This window comes from Periplaneta americana, chromosome 11 (assembly GCF_040183065.1).
Source record: "Periplaneta americana isolate PAMFEO1 chromosome 11, P.americana_PAMFEO1_priV1, whole genome shotgun sequence".
Lineage (NCBI taxonomy): Eukaryota > Metazoa > Arthropoda > Insecta > Blattodea > Blattidae > Periplaneta > Periplaneta americana.
In genome coordinates, this window is record NC_091127.1 from 82578943 (window position 1) to 82598737 (window position 19795).

General features: G+C 34.1%; 1 protein-coding gene across 3 annotated transcripts in view; it reads right to left on the minus strand.

Moving 5' to 3' along the window:
- Positions 1–19795, minus strand: part of LOC138709155 (synaptic vesicle glycoprotein 2B) — a 342436-nt gene that overhangs the window by 185196 nt on the left and 137445 nt on the right. The gene's annotated exons all lie outside the window — the stretch shown is intronic.

The window sequence follows — 19795 nt, forward strand, 5'->3', positions numbered from 1 at the left end:
TAGAAAGAAAGTAATAATATGGAATGTATGTATTACGTAATTCTTAAAGACTTTTGTTATTAAAGGACTTCTTGGCTTTCAAGGAAGGAGATTAGAATCAAAGCCGCATATTATAACGATAAATATCTTTTTCGATATGTCAGACCTTGAATACTTAGGAATGAATGGACTTGTTCAGATGATAAAGTGAGAACGACTTCTTTCGCATTCAGTTTGTATAATTTGATCGCAATAGAAGTTGAAACGAATTGAATAGAGTAGCTACACAGATAAGCATCTGCTAAATCTGCATGTCACATAACGTATACGCAATTATTTACTTTTAAAGGTTACAGGAAAAGATAAGTGAAGCGGCATGTCTGAGTCAAATACAATACAGGTGTAGTGCAAATTGTAGTTACCTCATTCACACATACTTCAAACGTCTTATCGATAAGTTTAAGAAAAAATAATAACTATTTTGAAACATTGAGTTGGAATTTTCCAGCAAAATGTTTGTCAGGTATCTTGTATCTTGTACGCTACTGCATCTGTAAATGTGTGTGAATGTATCAGTAACAAATATTAAGTCGTATGCACAATCTGAATGGTTGAATGAGTGCTTGAATGGTGACATCTTGGTGTTGTTGTCTTTAAAAGAATTTCACCTCAGTATAGCTCAGTCAATGTATAAATATTATAATAGGCCTAGACCTACTCATTAAAATATATTTCAACTATTATTACATGCCTATTTGCTACAAATCTCGCAGAATATTATTTTTCTATCGAAAGTGAATTGTGGAAATTATGTTAGCCATTACAGGATCAGCATAGATGTTGCACTTTTATCTTTCGGCGTTAAGCTACACAGGATAACGTTCTACCACTTAAAATTTCTCGACACAAATAAGGAGAGGGAAAGAGGAACAGCTAACAGACATTCAAACTAACCGTTATACAACATTGTTGTTGAAATTCTATTTGACGAAAATACAACATTCTATCCAGCGTTGTATTTCCTGGTAGTGTTAATCCATGAAAAGCTGACCTTTAATATTGCTTACATGTGTGAGCATGTGAGTAAATAGTGAAATAACGAAACTTTGCATCGATTTAGGCATTTTAAGCCGAATATTAACGAATTAGGCTCTAACAATCATTTTAGGGCATTTTAGGACACTATCAAACGCTATGAATAGCTTTCAATTTTCTTGAAACGTAAATATTAATCATTTTTTCCTTTCCCCAAAAGCAGCGGTCACCAGCACAGTGCACCCGGACTAGCGTCTCTCACCCGCGGATAAAAGATGCATCAGCGTGCATCTGTGACTGCTGGTATGCTTTCTCCCTCTCCCGTCTGCACGACGATGCATATTCCGATACATTCCTTACCGTTACCCATTTCTACGAGTGCTGACGACCACTGTCCTAAAGGAACAAAATAGACATTTGTCCTAAAATCCGATATATGATAATCAGATATCATGGAACTAATGTTTTATGGTTGTGGAATAGAAACAGATCATGTAATAATAATAATAATAATAATAATAATAATAATAATAATAATAATAATAATAATAATGTTTTATTTTAGCTGGCAGAGTTAAGGCCATAAGGCCTTCTCTTCCACTCAACCAGCCTTAATCAATACAATACATATTTAAATTACAAATATTTACACTACACTTAAAAGGTTCTCCAGCAATATTCTTCAATTTTAACGACTAGTAGACTACATATGTATTTATCTAAATTTAGATAAACCTATAAGGTAAAGTAGTAACTTAATTTATGAGCTAATTTAATTCAATCAATTATAATTAATTTAATATTTGAGATAGCTAGCAAAATGATGAAAATTAATTTAATATAAGCTTACTAGGACTATGTTAAAGGGAGAAAAAAATATATATATAAATCTAAAATATATTTTTATAATGAAAATATTAATGTAATTGCCATTAGAGGTTTTGTAAATCTATTTAGAGAAATTAATGATAATAATAAGAATGGACAGATGTTAGTTTCATTATGAGTAACAAATATTAATCAGCAATTAATCTGTTAAGTAAGAATTTATGTAATTTTGACCTAAATGAAGTTATTGTCCAACAACCCCTTACATCACTCGGAAGCGAGTTCCAATTTCTAGCAACTGAAACTGAATAAGATGAAGAATATAAAGTTGTCTTGTGGTAGGGTATAATGAGTAAATTGTTATGATGAGATCTTGTACTTAGCTGATGATATGCGGATAAATTTTGAAAACGAGAAGCCAAATAGATTGAGGTAGCTGTGCGCAGAATTTGAAATAAGAGAACAAGAGAATGCAGGGCTCGTCGATCACTTAGCCTTAGCCAAGACAGAGTTTGGAAAGACGGGGAAACATGATCATACTTACGAATATTACAAATATAACGGACACACGCATTATGCACACGTTGTAGCCTGCTGCTCAAATTTGCATTGAGGTTACTTAATATAACATCGCAGTAGTCAAAGTGTGGCATCACGAGTGTTTGTACAAGGATTAATTTTAATTTATCGGGAAGAAAGTGCTTCAGTCGCTTTAATAAGTGAATAATAGAAAATATTTTTTTGGAAGTGTGATTCACTTGTTCATTCCATTCCAGGTGACAATCCATATAAATACCAAGGTTCTTCACATTCGAACTGTATGGAATAATAGTATTATTTACAATTATCGGTGGCAAATTTTGTTTGTCACACTTCGATCTTTGATGTTCTATTAAGATTGCCTGCGATTTACTTGCATTTAAATTAAGTCCGTGCGTTTTCGACCATATAGTTAGTGTTGAAGGCAACTTTTGTCCATCTTCGAGGGTTTTACAGTTCTCGTTGGGGATACATCCTAGAAAACCCACATTCGACCTTACAGTTAAGAATCTAAAAGAGATTTCATGGATAAATACTCTATTTCATTGGGGAAGTTGAAGAAATGTAATTTCCAGCAGAATCGATATTCCCTTGACCACAGTAACTTCCAAAGGAGTGGTAAATCACAAAGGCAAAGCGACCTGGCTTTGAAAGATTGGAGAGGGGTGCAGTCAACAACGGAAAAACGCAAGAATTGAACAATGACTTTATAATCCTGAACACATTCCCGCACATCAATTTAACGTTTACTACTACAATTACCAGAAGGTAATACTAATGCGAGAAGATTTACAAGGGATCATGCACTGCAGCAATAGTGCCCAGAATCTCTGTCAATCTGAGGGACAAACTAACGCAAGGAATGCTCTCTTTCCCCTTCTCATAATCCTTTATGGACTTGCGTTTTTTTTTTCCAAAATTTGTTAACGTCGTGCTATAATAATTTATTTTCTTGCTATCGTGTCTTTTACTGTGTAATCTGAAAATACCTTGTAGTTTCTGTTGATGTTTCTTTTATTATCCAATGTAATAAACCCTATTTCACCCTGAGGTATATTTGGGTTATAGTTGGCATCAAAATACATATTTTATAACCAATAAACAATAGTAAAGTGATAATACAAAATAGAGGTCACAGTTACAATTCAAATGAATTATGTAGAAGCATGCACATTAGTGAAAGTATTGTTGATGGTTTTATTTTGCTGTCAATGATGACGATGACGATGACGATAATGGTGGTGGTGATCATGATCATTATAACGATGGTGACGATATTGATGCATTTAAGTTGATTTTACTTAATATTTTTAGAGATTTGTTTTATCCTCAACTGAGGCATAAGTTAATCTTCTGTTCGCCTGAATGCTATGAACTTGTGAATAAAAACATGCAAACAAATTAATATTTAGGTAAATACTTTCGCTTGCTTTCAAAATGCGAAAATAGTAATTTACAGCAAAATCTGTAGAAATAATTTTTTCGTTAACCTAACGCCTTCTTCGGACATGAAAGTTAAACTCCGAGACTGTCGGTGTTGTCATCGTCGCATAATCGTTTTTGTGCGCGTACGGACGGTCTTGTGAATGGACTCGTGTGAAGGCCACAATGTCGTCACTGGCATTCACTCCACTATTAAAATTGTCGGCCAGTGTCATTACGTTGCGCCTACGACTTGATAAATCGCCTTATGATATTCGGTGTTTTTTTTGCTGTTGCCATGTGGAATGCAATGGGTACTTACAAATTTGAACATTACTAAAACATATCAGCTCGGCCGTAGGGATATTCTGTAACTAAAGGCTGGTTCACAATAAACCGGGAACGAAAATGACAACGAGAACGAGAACGGAAATATTGTTAAAATGTATTTAAATGTGAGCATTCACAATTAACTATTCTGAATGCTCACATTTAAATACATTTATTTTAACATTATTTCCGTTCTCGTTCTCGTTTCCGTTCCCAGTTCATTGTGAACCAGCCTTTAGTAATTGAAGCGTCTCGCACCGTAGCGTCGTGGTCTTAGGCAACATTCCTAGGACTTGCGTTACGGAATGTGCGATGGTTCGATTTCTGATTGAGGAAGGAAAGTTTTCTCATGAAATTTATACCAATGTATGGGACCGGTGCCTACCCAGCATCGTGATGAATTTGAGGAGATAAGAAGTATTATGATTTATGGATAAAAAGTGTGGATTTTTAAATCAAACGTCAGAAAAAAATTAACAGCAGCAGAGATGTGGATTTCTAAGAAGATCTGCAAGGGTGTCTCGGCGAAAAAAAAAAAATAAGAAGTGAGGTTATAAGACAAAAAATGAATGTTCAAAATTCAATCATACATTTCATAAAAACGATTTCCGCCTATAGTTATGGAATGGATACCATAGGGACACACAAAAAAAGAAAGACCTGCGGAGCGGACGCTTGGATGAAAGGAATACACGGAGAGGAGCATTGATGCAAATTTATGATCTGATAGACAAGAATGGAGGAAAGTTATTAAACATACATTCATTGTAATCATGGGCTCCGGAAAAAATGTAGCAACATTGTAAAACCGGAAATATATATGTACATTATCATTATTATTATTATTATTATTATTATTATTATTATTATTATTATTATTATTATTATTACATACGTGTTCTGCCCATAGGCAGGTCTTTCACTGCAAACACAGCATTCTCCAACCTTTCCTATTTTCTGCCTTCCTCTTAGTCTCCGCATATGATCAACATATCTCAATGTCGTCTATCATCTGATATCTTCTTCTGCCCCGAACTCTTCTCCCGTTCACCATATTATTATTATTATTATTATTATTATTATTATTATTATTATTATTATTCATGCTGGCCTCATTCTGCAATGCTTTTACGTCAGCTCCCTAGCATATTACGCCTGATAAGTCATGAAGTGTCGACTCCAATGGATTTGCAAAAGACAGTGTTTTATTCTTTCATATATTACGTTTCATGTTTCGATATTTACGAAATAGTGCAGAACGGTGTAGGATCAATGACGAAGGAATTCGTGGAATATTCCTTGGTTTCAACATTAAAACACACGAATTAAAGCAACATGCATGCTGTGAGACTCGAGCCCGCACCCTTACCATGTGTATCAGACACATTGGGTCATATTCAATAACGTCACTTGAACTTCAATTCATCTTGACTTCCTCAAGTCAGAAGTTAGATCATATAAATAATAAAGTGCCGAATTGCATTCAGAGACAATACTTGATTGTATTTCCCATATAAAGTCTACTGTATGTGTAGGTATTCAGAAAGCAAGTGAACTTGGTGTTGCACGAAAATAATTCCGTTTCAAAAATATCTATTGAAATGGAAGAAACGGCAGATAAAGGTGAAGGCCTGCATCATGAAAGAATTTGCTTAAAATATAAAGACATGGTGGAAAATAAGAAATCAAATATCGTTTAGGTTTCGCCAAAGAGAAGAAGAAATTAGCCTGCACGAAATTTAAAGGACAAAAAATATTAAGTAATACTGGTAATATTAAGTACATGAAAATTGAAATAGAATATTTACTTTATGTCGAATAAAGTTTATTAATGTAACACTATAAGTAATTTTTATTCCAAGGTGAAAAAATTATAGTCTATTGTAGATATTTTTTTTCGAACTCGTATTATATTATATAAATGGTTACAAGTTAACGAATTTAGAAATCAAATGTTTCTTCTTCGTTGATTTTCAGATGAAAGTAATAATAATAATAATAATAATAATAATAATAATAATAATAATAATAATAATAATTAATAATAATAAAACAGTGATGCGAAATTTAAAATACACTTCGTAGCTACATAATTTGGGAATAACAAGTTAAACTGGAGATAACTTGTGAATAAAGAAGAAAATAATATGACACAGAACGCATAATCAATTAATAAAATTCTTGGAAATTTCCATCTCCTAAATCCATTTCAGTCCATACACTTAAATGTCTCATTAGTTGATGTTCAGAAAAATATAGCACTAGGTGAGGTATGAGGTTGGTCATCATGTATGTTGAATCTTGTTAGCTTTTGGCTAAGTTACGACAAAGGTGTAAGTTCAGTAATTGTGACTCTGAGCACAAATTCTACGTTTTCCATCAACCAAAGACGGATGCGATTGAAAGTGAAGTTGAAGGGACGTTCCCGAATACGGTCTTTTGTTTTCAGATCTGATCTTTGATACTGGGTTTAAGGAATCGTATATAGGCCTATGTGGGATTGTATAACTTCCACAGTCTAATATATACAATCATGAAACTTGAGTTGTGAGGGTGCTAGGAACGTTAGACTATGCCGGTACTATTTCGCATTGTCTGTAATGAGGCGATATTAGCGATTCTAGTGGTTAGCAACTATCTATGGATGCATATTTACTACGTATTGAGCTTCGTGACTGTATATACTAGACTGTGATAACTTCTGTAACGAAGGTGTAGGTAATCTACGTGGTATATACAGTGCGTGTATAATTCTTTTGATTCGATATTATTTCTAAGCCTTTATTATCATCCACATTTTGCAATGTACAGTTAAAATGTTCATGTCTACTTTCATTGTCTGCATTTTAGTGTCAGTCCATTATGTTGCGTCAACGAATTTCTTTTTTACGGCCGCTACCTGTCATAGTAACATCGTGTTCTTCTTGACTTTTTATGGTCAAGACATTAATAACAACATTAACCACGTGTTTTTTCCTATTTCAAAACAGGACAGTAATTCTATGGGAGGTAATTTCATTCGTTAAAGTGAAGGCGTACAGGTACGTATGTTTCTTTTTTTTAAATATAGACCTAAAATGTTTACGATTTTTCGTGGTTGTATATGTATGTATAATTATTATCGTCAAAATTAGGTACAATTTGTTATATCATTCGTTAATGATGGTTCTGTTACATTTCTTTTCCACGAACCCACCCTTAACACTATATTTTACTATTAATAACTATTACTATACTCCATACTAGGTGCGATCATTCTAGTTATTTCTTAATAAAGAATATTTTTCTTTAATTACTGCTTATTATTTATATACATATGTTTATACCTTAGTTTTTCCTTCACCATCTTTCTTTATTATATACAAAAATTGTCCGAGTTCCTTCAATTTTCTTCCGTTTACTATTTTATGTAATTTCTTATATGATATTTCTGCATTTAGTTTTAGTAATGGATCCCCAATAAATATTTTCTTGTTCTTTCATTTTATGGGCAAGATAGTAGAATGTGTATCTTGTCTTCTTTTTGGTTATATAAAGGACATATATCTTTTCCTATATCTCCTCTTCTATTTTTTTAATCTCCAAATTACCAATCTCCACCACGCTAGTCCCCACTTTTGCATATTTTTCCTGTCCCCATATGATTTTCATTCCTTTGTCATCTATTAATGATTTTAAACTATTTCATCTGCTAAATATTTTTCGTGATTTATATGATATAAATGATTTTAATACGAATAAGTTAATATATTATTACTATTATTATTATTATTATTATTATTATTATTATTATTAAAATGTGGCTTTAAAACAACTAAACAAAATACTTGTTCCTGACAGTTTCTATTAACAACCCCCCCTTCTTCCATAGCTACCCAGTTTCATCAATAAGTGACAGGCTTATCTTGGCTAGCTGGTTGCAAGTTTCAAGTTTAAAATATGAAAAAATGTAGTTTGCAACATTTACAAATCTAGGACAAAATATTACACTTCTGAAAAAACAAACACGGTGTATTAAAAGACATTTATTAGCTACACATGATTATTGAAACATTTATTAAAACAAAGTCCAATTTTTTTTAAACGTTATGAATGCTTTAGTTTTTTTATTCCATGCATAGATCAACGTTAGAAACCCACGAACACAAATTGTTTTCAAAAAATAATAGACGATTCGTGTTTTAGTTTTCTGTAGTACTGTAGACGAAAAGCTCTTTTCACATTGGCAAGATGTGACGAAAGCTATTAATGTTTTCAAGGCTTCTGTGACTCATTTCATTTCAGTATTCACTTAAGACGGGTAAGTCAAAACTTACATATCTTCCAATGTAATTACAATTGTAGTTGTAATGCTTTATCCTTTATCGGCTGATGGTTCGATGAGTTGGACGTGTGTCTTAACTAGTAAATTTGTTGCTGCAACGATGTTATCATGAAACGGTACCCGTCACTTCGAGAAATCATAGTTATTGTGACAACTGAATTTCCAGCTTTTATAAATGAGTCTTCATGCTCTCTAGCAAGTGGTCTATAACTGTGTTTTCCTAGTAAGCATATTTCTCATTACAGTCTTAAATCAGCGTCAGGGTTGGGAGTTGTACGTAAATAATTAATTTTACACGACGCGTAAAATAAATTTAAATGCGTGATTTCTGGTAAATGTAAAAAAATAAAACAAATTCAAAATTTGCTGCAGATTAGTAAGTAAACAACGTGTTAAATTGTTACTCGAGTTCTAGTGTACATATGTGTATTTTTTCGTTAGTTCATTCGAGCTCTTCATATTAAGACTTCGTTCCTTCTATCCTTTGAAATGATATGCCGACAGTGTGTCCGCTTGTTGCTTAGCTACTCGCCGCTTCGATACAAATTCCATAGTTTACTAGTCCTCAAAGGATAGCGATGGTTTTAATCAGTTTGTTCTTGTTTTTCCCATGGCTCCCACTGACATCTTTTTTCTCTATATTTTTTGCTGAACGTCTTTGTGCGTAATGCCAACTTCATTAATTTTCCTTTATCCACTGATCGAAGAAGTCGCCTTATTCAGAGAGGCTAATATTGAAAGAAAAAACATAAATTGTTCGTTTGAAAAAACTCATCTTTGACTTTCACTACACACTTCTAGATTGTTCGTGATGATATTGTGATCTGACAGTCCAGAAATTTTAAAAGGATGGAATGACAAACAACTTCAGTTCGCAGCATGGTTCCGAAGCGTTCTGAAAGAGTTTATAATCAGTGATTTTCAAGTCAGTAAGATCCTGTATTAAAAATAAAAGTTGAAGATGACATGGACTCAGAAAGACCTTTGCAAGCAGGTATTAGGCTGCGGTTACGGACCAACTAGCGGCTAGTTGCGCGACCTAGCTCTAGCTAGCGCTACTTTATATTAACATTACTCTGAATGGAAGTGTTTTAAATTCTCATTTTTCAACGCGCTAGCTGGAATTACCTAGCGCTCGCTATTTACGTACCTTATGAGCGAGTCTTTAGGTCTGAACGGGTTTGCTCGCGCCAGCTGACGGCTGTAAGTAGAGAGGTAATCATGGATTGTGAAAAATTAGTAAGCGAAGTGCAGAAATGACGCTCTTTGTGTGACATGAGGGACAAAGAATACAGTAAGAGAAAGAAAACTGCAGAAATGTGGGAAGAAATAGTTAAAGAATTGTGCAGTACATTATGCTAATTATATTAAATTAAATTATAAACACTTTCATTTTTCACATTTAAATATTGCGCTTAGGCTACTATATTGCTACAGTGCACAGTCCTTTGAAGGATTCAAACCATTTTTGTTTACACTTGGAAAACATTATGAAAATATTTAACATTGTCTTCCATAACGATGTTGAAAAAAAAATTTTAAACAGCATTGTCTTCCATGACGATATTTGGTCATGGAAGATAATGTTAAATGTTGTCATAGTTGAAGATTATAATTTCTTGATAAGCTTTCTGCCTATAATGAACCAAATGCATGATATTCAAAAGTTAAATATAGGATGAAAATGAGTGCATTTGATTTGGAAATAATGATGGATCACAACCAGTTTCCTCGCCCAATAAATAAGTAGTAGTGTACAATCATTTCATTCACCTCTTCTTCCAGTAAGAGTATCTAATTGAGAAAGTAACAACCAAGAGGGAAGTAATAATGATAGTGAAAATTTGACGAGATTTTGGAATTTAAAGTAAACTATCTTCACTACATTATCTGAAAGAAATTTTTGTTTTACTTTATTTTATTTTATTCTATTTTATTTTATTACTCTTTATAATTTAAAGCAAACTACCTTGTGCTATATTTACTGTATAATATGAAAGAAAATTTTATTTGATTTCAGTTTGGTTATATTTTAGAATTTATAGGAAACTATTTTGGAATAAGTCACATGAAAAAAAATTTGATTTTATTATATTTTAGAATTTGAAGAACACTATTTTGGACTATATGACATGAAAGAAAACTTGATTTGATTATATTTTAAAATTTAAAGCAAACTACCTTGTACTATGTCGACGGAGTTTAGGTAAAAGTGCTTAACCCTAATTTCTTTACATGTGACGTTTTTTTGCTGTAACTAGTTAAAATTTAATTACAAAACGTGAAAATATGTTCCTTGACAATTATGTTTACATTACTTCATATAAAGTAACCAATAATAGTGTGTTAAAATTTAATTATAGTTGTTTCTGAAAAATAAATTATTTTGTGGGATAAGCCCTTTTTCTGAACACCGTCGATATAATATGGAACACATTTTCATTTTATTTGGTTAAATTTTAGAATTTGAAGGAATCTAACTTGTACTATACAATACGAAAAAAAATTTTACACATCATTTGAGTTAGTTGTAAAATGAAAGATTTTATTTGATTGAGTTGCTTATATTTTAGAATTGAAAGGAAACTGTCTTGTACAGACCCAGAAACAAAATTTGGGCCACCTGAATTTTATTTCTGGGTTTGTACTGTACAGAGTGAACCATAAATAATGTCATTAATTTCAAGGGGTTATTCTTTGAGGTATTTCGAACGAAAATGTTTAATACAATTTTACTTGTTTTTGCTACCTTTTCGAGATAAAAATTGTTTTATATGAGACATTTCATAGCGTGTTTTGGGAGAACCATTGATTTAATTCCCAATATGCTCAGTCAATTTAATAGAGACATTATTTACTATAATATTGAAGAAAATTCTATTTGATTAGAATTTAAAGCAAAATACCTTGTACTGTGCAATATGGAAGAAATTTTTATTTCATTTGGTTATATTTTAGAATTTAAATGAAAGTATCTTGTATTATATAATATGAAAGACTTTTTTACTTTATTTTATTTTATTCATTTTATTTTATTTTATTTTATTTTATTTTATTTTATTTTAGAAGTTAAAGGAAACTGTATAAGATGCAAGAAACTATTATATTATCAAATAGTTAAATTTAAAAAAAAATCCCGTACCTCTTTGTTAATGCAAGTTTCTCTTCTGGTGAAATGGGATGTTTTCTATTTCTTGTAATATTGTTTTTTTTTATATATAATTTAAGGTATACTAAAATGTAACTGGTTTCATCCTATAATATTCGAAAAATATTTGTTCGTCGTCTTTAAGAATTCTATGCAAATGATGAAATTCACCTAGTTCACGTCGCTTTTCATAAATTGGATGCACGGAATACCTTCGTCTATGTAAATATCTCGATTTCAGAAAACTACTTTCATATAAAAATAACTCTTCACTTACAGAGAAATTCATTGCTTGTACACTATTCAGTGACATCAGGTGTCTTTTGTGCGATGAAGTGTTGGTTGTGTATAGCAACAATTGAGATAAGAGGTCAGAAGGTCTGTGTTATCTGTGTATTGAGTAATTGAACTGCCGAGAATTCGCTCATATAAACATCCAGTCTGCTAACGAAAACAAGCGCAAAAGCATCTACTGACTACTAGCACGACAAGTCTCTAGTAGAAGCGAGTTGTTTCGTAAAGCTCGATTCACATTATATGGAACATCAACGTCACGGACCATCACCGTCACCATCACGTCCAATGCAAACTCATTCACACTTAACGGCAAGTGACCGTCAGTTTGCATGCGTCATCAAGAATAGAGACGTAGTCATTACTCTCAAACAATGTCGTACCTCCTATGAGAGACAATCAATTGCACTGTTTAATTTTTATGATTCATACATAAATGTCTAAGGAAAGCATAGAAGAAAATTGGAATCAAAAGCTTTTATGGACAGTGAGAAAAAAAAAATACTAACTTCGAAGTCACTCGTTCAAAATAGGCATTGACATATCGAAAGTTGATAAGCGACAAACTTTTTTATTTTTCACGTTAGATGTGGGTTCAAAGCGAGAGAAATGTTTAGATAGAATGAAATTATTTTTAAAGGTGGCTCATATTCAAAACCTGTATCGGTTTGCGAGTTGCGGCGAGTTTAATGCGGGAGTTTGCGTGGCGGACTTTCTTATGCAGAGCGACAACTTTTATCAGTTTGAACTGCGGATTCTCATAGAAATCATCGCTCTGATTTCAAATTTGTTTTCAAAATAATAATAATAATAATAATAATAATAATAATAATAATAATGATTTATCCTTCGAAGAAGTGGAAAAATTAAAATATCTTGGAGCAACAGTAACAAATATAAATGACACTCGGGAGGAAATTAGACTCAGAATAAATATGGGAAATGCGTGTTATTATTCGGTTGAGAAGATTTGTCATCTAGTCTGCTGTCAAAAAATCTTAAATTTAGAATTTATAAAACAGTTATATTACCGGTTGTTCTTCATGGTTGTAAAACTTGGACTCTCACTTTGAGATAGGAACAGAGGTTAAGGGTGTTTGAGAATAAGGTTCTTAGGAATATATTTGGGGCTAAAAGGGATGACGTTACAGTAGAATGGAGAAAGTTACACAACGCAGAACTGCACGCATTGTATTCTTCACCTGTCATAATTAGGAACATTAAATCCAGACGTTTGAGATGAGCGGGGCATGTAACACGTATGGGCGAATCCAGAAATGCATATAAAGTGTTAGTTGGGAGGCTGGAGGGAAAAAGACCTTTGGAGAGCCCGAGACGTAGATGGGAGGATAATATTAAAATGGATTTGAGGGAGGTGGGATATGATGATAGAGACTGGATTAATCTTGCACAGGATAGGGACTGATGGTGGACTTATGTGAGGGCGGCAATGAACCTGCGGGTCCTTAAAAGCCATTTGTAGGTAAGTAAGTAAGTAATAATAATAATAATAATAATAATAATAATAATAATAATAATAATAATGACAGTAATACAATAATAAATTCTTTCTTTTTTTTTTTTTCTCAATTTCAAATTATGCCATACTAGTGTTTAATCAACATAGATGTTATTTATATACTGTACTAAGAATATTTTAATTAAATTTCAAAACTCACGATTAACTCGAAAACCTTAAGCAATGGAAATATTTTGAATACAAATTTCGAATCAGAGCGATAATATCTATGAGAATCCGCAGTTCTAACAGATAAAAGTTGTCGCTCTGCATAAGAAATTCCGCCACGCAAAACCCCGCATTAAACTCGCCGTAACTCGCAAACCGGTACAGGTTTTGAATATCAGCCACTTTTAAAAGTAACTTTCATTCTTTCTAAACATTTCTCTCGCTTTGACTCCCCATGTAACGTGAAACGTTTGTAGCTTATCGCTTTTGAGAGTGTCAATGTCTATTTTGAATGGGTGACTTCGAAGTTAGTAATTTTTTTCTCACTTTCTAAAAACGATTTTGATTCCAAATTTTTTCTATGCTTTCCTTAGACATTTATATATGAATCCTAAAAATTACAGTATAATTGATTGTTTCTCATAGCAGCTACGACATGTTAATGTGTAACGGTGCTGCTAGAGTCTAGTTGTCTAGCAGAAAAAAAAACGTCCATGTACAGGTTCCATCCCATCACGTCAAAACATTCTCCTCGAGAATCCCAGACGGTCCGTGACATTGATGGTCCGTGACGTTGCCTGTATATGTGAACGCTACCATACAAAACGCGTTGTACAATGTTTGGATGTAACGCTGCTGGTCTGTGACGCGACGTTGATGTGACGTATAATGTGAATCGAGCTTAACCGTACCCTTAGGAATTCAGTTTCATTCCTACAATACATGGTAATAAGAACTGCGCGAAATGTAAGGCTATACTTTATGGCTCGATAATAAAATTAAAATCACAGCAACATAATGTCTTCGAGCACATAGAAGTGTATGTAACTTATTAACTTACCTACATAAAAATAATTGATTATGCTGCGTAGAAAATCGTATAAAAATTAGAAATTACATTTTTAAAGGTGGTAATCTAAATGCCAAGCTTTCTAATGAAAGCAATGATTTTTGTCTGCCAGAAAGTCTTTTTATGCCCTTCTAAATTCAAATTCTGCTCATTTAAATGCGAGAATTTATTAGATAACTAAGCCAAAATCAACATTGACTCATTATATTTTTAAAAATCTGTGAATAACGTTTGTTGGCACAAAAAATATATTATTAATAATTATCTTGCAATTGAAAAAGCCTAGTTAACAGTTTTTCTCGCGATGGCGTTTTGTTAGTTCCCGCCATCGATCAGTGTAACAAGCAGCGTACTTTATAACGTTCGACATTTAATAAAATTAATCATTTTTATAGCTTTTCACAGAATATTTTTGAGATTGTTCAGCATAATTTTTGTGTCATGCGCAGTCTGTGCCCTTAGCATTAGATGTTTTAATTTTACTGTAATTCCTGTTCTTTCCTGTCATCGCCTTTACACTATCGTTACACATTGCTATATATATACAGGGTATTTAAAAAATACGGGGCATAATTTCAGGTATGTATTTCCCACATGTAGACAATCAAAATAGTTCATTACAACATGTGTCCGGAAATGCTTTATTTCCGAGTTATGGCCTTCACAACATTGAAATTCACCGGAACGTTTTTCTTTCCGCAGGTCGTTGCCGTCAAAGGAGACATTAAGAGGGCACTCTGACAGTTCATTCCGAGGCGAAGGTTACATTCAGTGTTGTGTAGACGTTAGACTGTGCGACATGTATTCAAATCAAGAGCTGGCAGAGATACACTTCATGTACGGTAAGGCGGACGGCAATGCTGCGCTGGCTCGTCGTTTGTACCAGGAGAGGTACCCACAGCGACAATGTCCAGATCGGAAGACATTTGTACGTCTCCATTACCGTCTGTGCGAGTATGGAAAATTTAACGCTCCTGGTTTGGGAAGGGGACGACCAAGATCTACAACTCCAGAAGTACGGGAGGAGATTCTGGAGGCTGTGAACATGACTCCTTCTATCAGCACACGAAGGGTAGCGTTGCAAGTCAATGTTCCTCATACGACTGTCTGGAGACTGTTGAAAGAGTATCAATTGTATCCTTATCATTTGCAACGTGTACAGGCCCTGTCACCAGCAGATTACCCTGCACGAGTTAGGTTCTGTCAGTGGTTCTTGCAGCAGTGTGGTGTAAATCCGAAGTTTCCTGCCTTAGTATTATTTACAGATGAAGCACAGTTCACACGAGATGGCATAACAAATTTCCACAATCAGCATGTATGGGCGTATGAAAACCCACGTGCAACTGTTCCATCTCATCACCAGGTGCGGTTCACCCTCAACATGTGGGCCGGTATCATTGGTGATCGATTAGTTGGACCCCATGTACTTGTAAACAGACTTACGGGGCAGGCGTACACAAACTTCCTGGAAAACACCATACCTCATGTTTTAGAAGACACTCCACTGATCAATCGTCAACACATTCACTTCTTGCATGATGGATGGCGCTCTGCACACTTTAGTCGTACGGCTCGCCTGTACTTGGATCGAAGGTCTCCTGATCGATGGATAGGTAGAGGTGGCCCAATTGCTTGGCCTCCACGCTCAAATGATCTGAACCCTCTCGATTTCTACTTGTGGGGCCATTTAAAATCATTGGTTTATTCGTCTCCGGTGCCTGATTTGGAATCCCTTCGGAATCGAATTGTGGCATGTTCTGAGGACATACGCAATACTCCTGGAGTTTGGGATCGTGTTCGCAGGTCAATGAGACATCGATGTGAGGTCTGTATTCAAGCAGGAGGTGGACATTTTGAACATCTTCTGTAATGACAACGACCTGCGGAAAGAAAAACGTTCCGGTGAATTTCAATGTTGTGAAGGCCATAACTCGGAAATGAAGCATTTCCGGACACATGTTGTAATGATGAACTATTTTGATTGTCTACATGTGGGAAATACATACCTGAAATTATGCCCCGTATTTTTTAAACACCCTGTACATATATATATATATATATATATATATATATATATATATATATATATATATATATTGTCCAGCCCATGTTTTTGTTTTTTTGTAGGTTCGTTAAAAAAGCCATTTTTCTGATCATTACCAGGTATTGATATGCAAAACGACATATTATTTCCTTAAACTGTCCCATCATATTCATACCTGACAAAAGATAAAACCTGTGAAATGTTCGACACATCTGTTGATTCATCAAACTGAAGAGCAAAAAATTAACTTGATTTCACCTTGAATTAATTTGATTGCGAACGTGGGCAGCCATATCATTGATTCGCCTTGACACAGTGCCCTTCGAAAGCGGAATAGTTTTCAATCTTTCTTGTAACGTATTAAAAATTGACAATATCGTAGCGACAGGAGGCAGTATGTGGTTTTTCCGCAGTCATCTGGGGCTTACACATTTTTAGCTACTCTTAAAAGCTAAGCGATAGGATACTTCAAATGTTACATTATCACACTGGCTACTTAACAAGTAGAAACTTATATATTATTTTAATGTACCGAAGTACATATGATATTTCCATGCAGATATTCTGCTTCATCATGTAGAGCTGAAAACCCGGGTTCAAATCCCGGCGCCGGAGAGAATTTTTCTCCGTTCCATTACTCTTTCAAAGTAGAAACTTGTTAATTTTTCAGATAATGCGAGCATAATTTTATTTCGAAAAATTCCACGATTTGTTTTTAATAGACTGGAGTTTTGTTTCTAATTTTCGAACTTACTTCGATGACTTCACACTGAGCTACCGTGTAGCCACAGTCTAGTATATACAGTCACGAAGCTCAATATGTAGGGAATATGCATCCATAGATAGTTGCTAACCACTAGGATCGCTACTATCGCCTTATCACATACAATGTGGAACAGTACCGGCACAGTCTATTGTTCCTAGTACCCTCATCAACTCAAGCTTCGTGACTGTATATACCAGACTGTGGTGTAGCTCAGACTGTGGCAGGTGTCTGCTGATCCGGAGCTACGGGAGTGGGTTAGATTCCCTCTTGAGCTGATTATTTGGATAGGTTTTGTCCGAAGTTTTCCCCAACCGTAATGCGAATATCAGGTAATATCCATGGCCAATCCTCAGCCTAACCTTGCCAAATGCCATCTCGCTATCAAAAAGTTCATCGACGCTAAATAACCTAGTAACTGATACAACGCAGTTAAATAACCATCTAAAAATACATACTTCAGGCAGGTAGGACTTAAAGACAAAAAGCAAATTGTAACTTATCACCAGACATCGGATTCTAGGGCAAATGCCTATTTTGTTTCTTTAGGAGAAAAGTAAAAATAATTATTAATATTTGTGTTTCATGGAAATTGAAAGGTATTCAAAGAGTTTTATAGTGCCCTAAAATGCCCTAAAACGGTTATTAGAGCCTAATTTGTTAATATTCGCCTAAAAATGCCTAACTCACTGTAAAGTTTCGCATTTTACTCTTACTTTTTATAATGTATACATGCATTCACTGCGAAATTTAAGGCATTTAAAAAGTGGAAAGTTTGCTTCACACCGGCCATGAAACCATTGATAAAGGAAACAAAATGTTTTGAATCTCACGACACTCGCAATAGATTTCACCGAATTTAACATGTTTGGAGGCATAAATGCCGACAAAGAACCAACCTTAGTTTTGAAGCAGGCAACAATCACAACATGTGCTGCTACCGATTCAGGAGATATACTATACTATAAAAATGACTGTTTTCGGTCTGAAACCGATTAGCTGTACTGCCCTTCAGAGTGTCATAAAATCACAATTTTTGGAGAAAGAGTGTTTTTGAAATATTTACGAAAAGTCGTAAAACTGCGAATTAGTAGGGTAAACCGTTACAAAATATTTAAAAGAATGGCCCTCCTAGTGTTAACACTACCAGGAAATGCAACAATAAGTGGAACTTTGTATTTTTGTCCAATTGAATCTCAATAACAACGGTTCATTTGAATGCTCGTTAACAGTTGCTCTTTCCCTCACCTTATTTGTGTTGAGAAGTTTTGAGCGGCAGGACGTTTTCCTGTGGAGTTTAACGCGATAATGCCGAAAAATATAAGTGCAAAATCTACATTGATCCGGCAATGGCTAACAGAATATTCAGAATTCACTTATGATGGAAAAATAATATTCTGCAAGATTTGTAGCAAACAGGTATGTAACAATAGTTGAAATATATAAATTCTATTAATTTTAATGAGTAGGACTATAATATTTATACATTGACTGAGCTATCCTGAGGTATAATTCTTTTTAAGACCACTACACTTTAACCTTTTAAATTCCGATAGTTAAAGTATTTGCAGGTCATTAAAATTTTGATTGTTCGAATCCACTAATTTGTGATAGAAATACGGCAATACAACAATTAGGATTTTATTTTAATTCAGTTTACTTTACATTTTTAGATTTCGCAAGAAAAGAAGTGCCACCTAAAGCAGCATGTGCAAGGAGCGGCTCATAAGGCTAAAGCTCAGCAGAAAAATCAACTGCAACAAACTTTACTACCACAGCCTACTTCATCCAATCTCAGCAGCAATTTCTATGCTGATTTAACCAGAGCGTTTGTTGCTGCTAACATTCCCTGGAATGCAATTGAAAATCCGGTTTTAAGACAGTTTTTACAAAAATACTGCAAACAAAATATCCCATCTGAGTCGACCCTAAGAAAAAATTACTTAGACAGAATATACAATGAAACTTTAGCTTCCATTGGGAAGGATATAGGTGATTCTTACATATGGGTCTCTGTGGATGAAACCTCAGATCCTATGAATAGGTATATAGCAAATATGGTAGTAGGAAAACTTAGTCCTGATGGACCTTCGATTCCACACCTCGTATGTGTTAAGGAACTTTCGAAAGTGAATAGCCAAGCCATTGCTTATTTTGTAAATAAAGGCCTACAGTCTTTATACTCAGGTAATATAGACGATTCTAAAGTTCTGTTGTTTTGTACTGATGCTGCCTCATACATGGTTGCTGCAGCTCCACTTCTTAAAACATTTTATCCTAACCTCACGCATGTAACCTGTCTAGCACATGGCCTTCACAGGGTTTCTGAAACAATCCGGAATGAATTTCCTCTTGTCAATTCGTTTATTTATAACACAAAAAAATGTTTTTGTAAAGCCCCATCCAGGATTTCAATATTCAGAGAGAACTTTCCAGATATCCCACTCCCACCTCAGCCGGTTGTTACACGATGGGGAACCTGGATTCAGTCAGTGATGTATTATTCTAAGTATTTTAAAGAAGTGGTCACAGTTATTGATAAATTACCTGA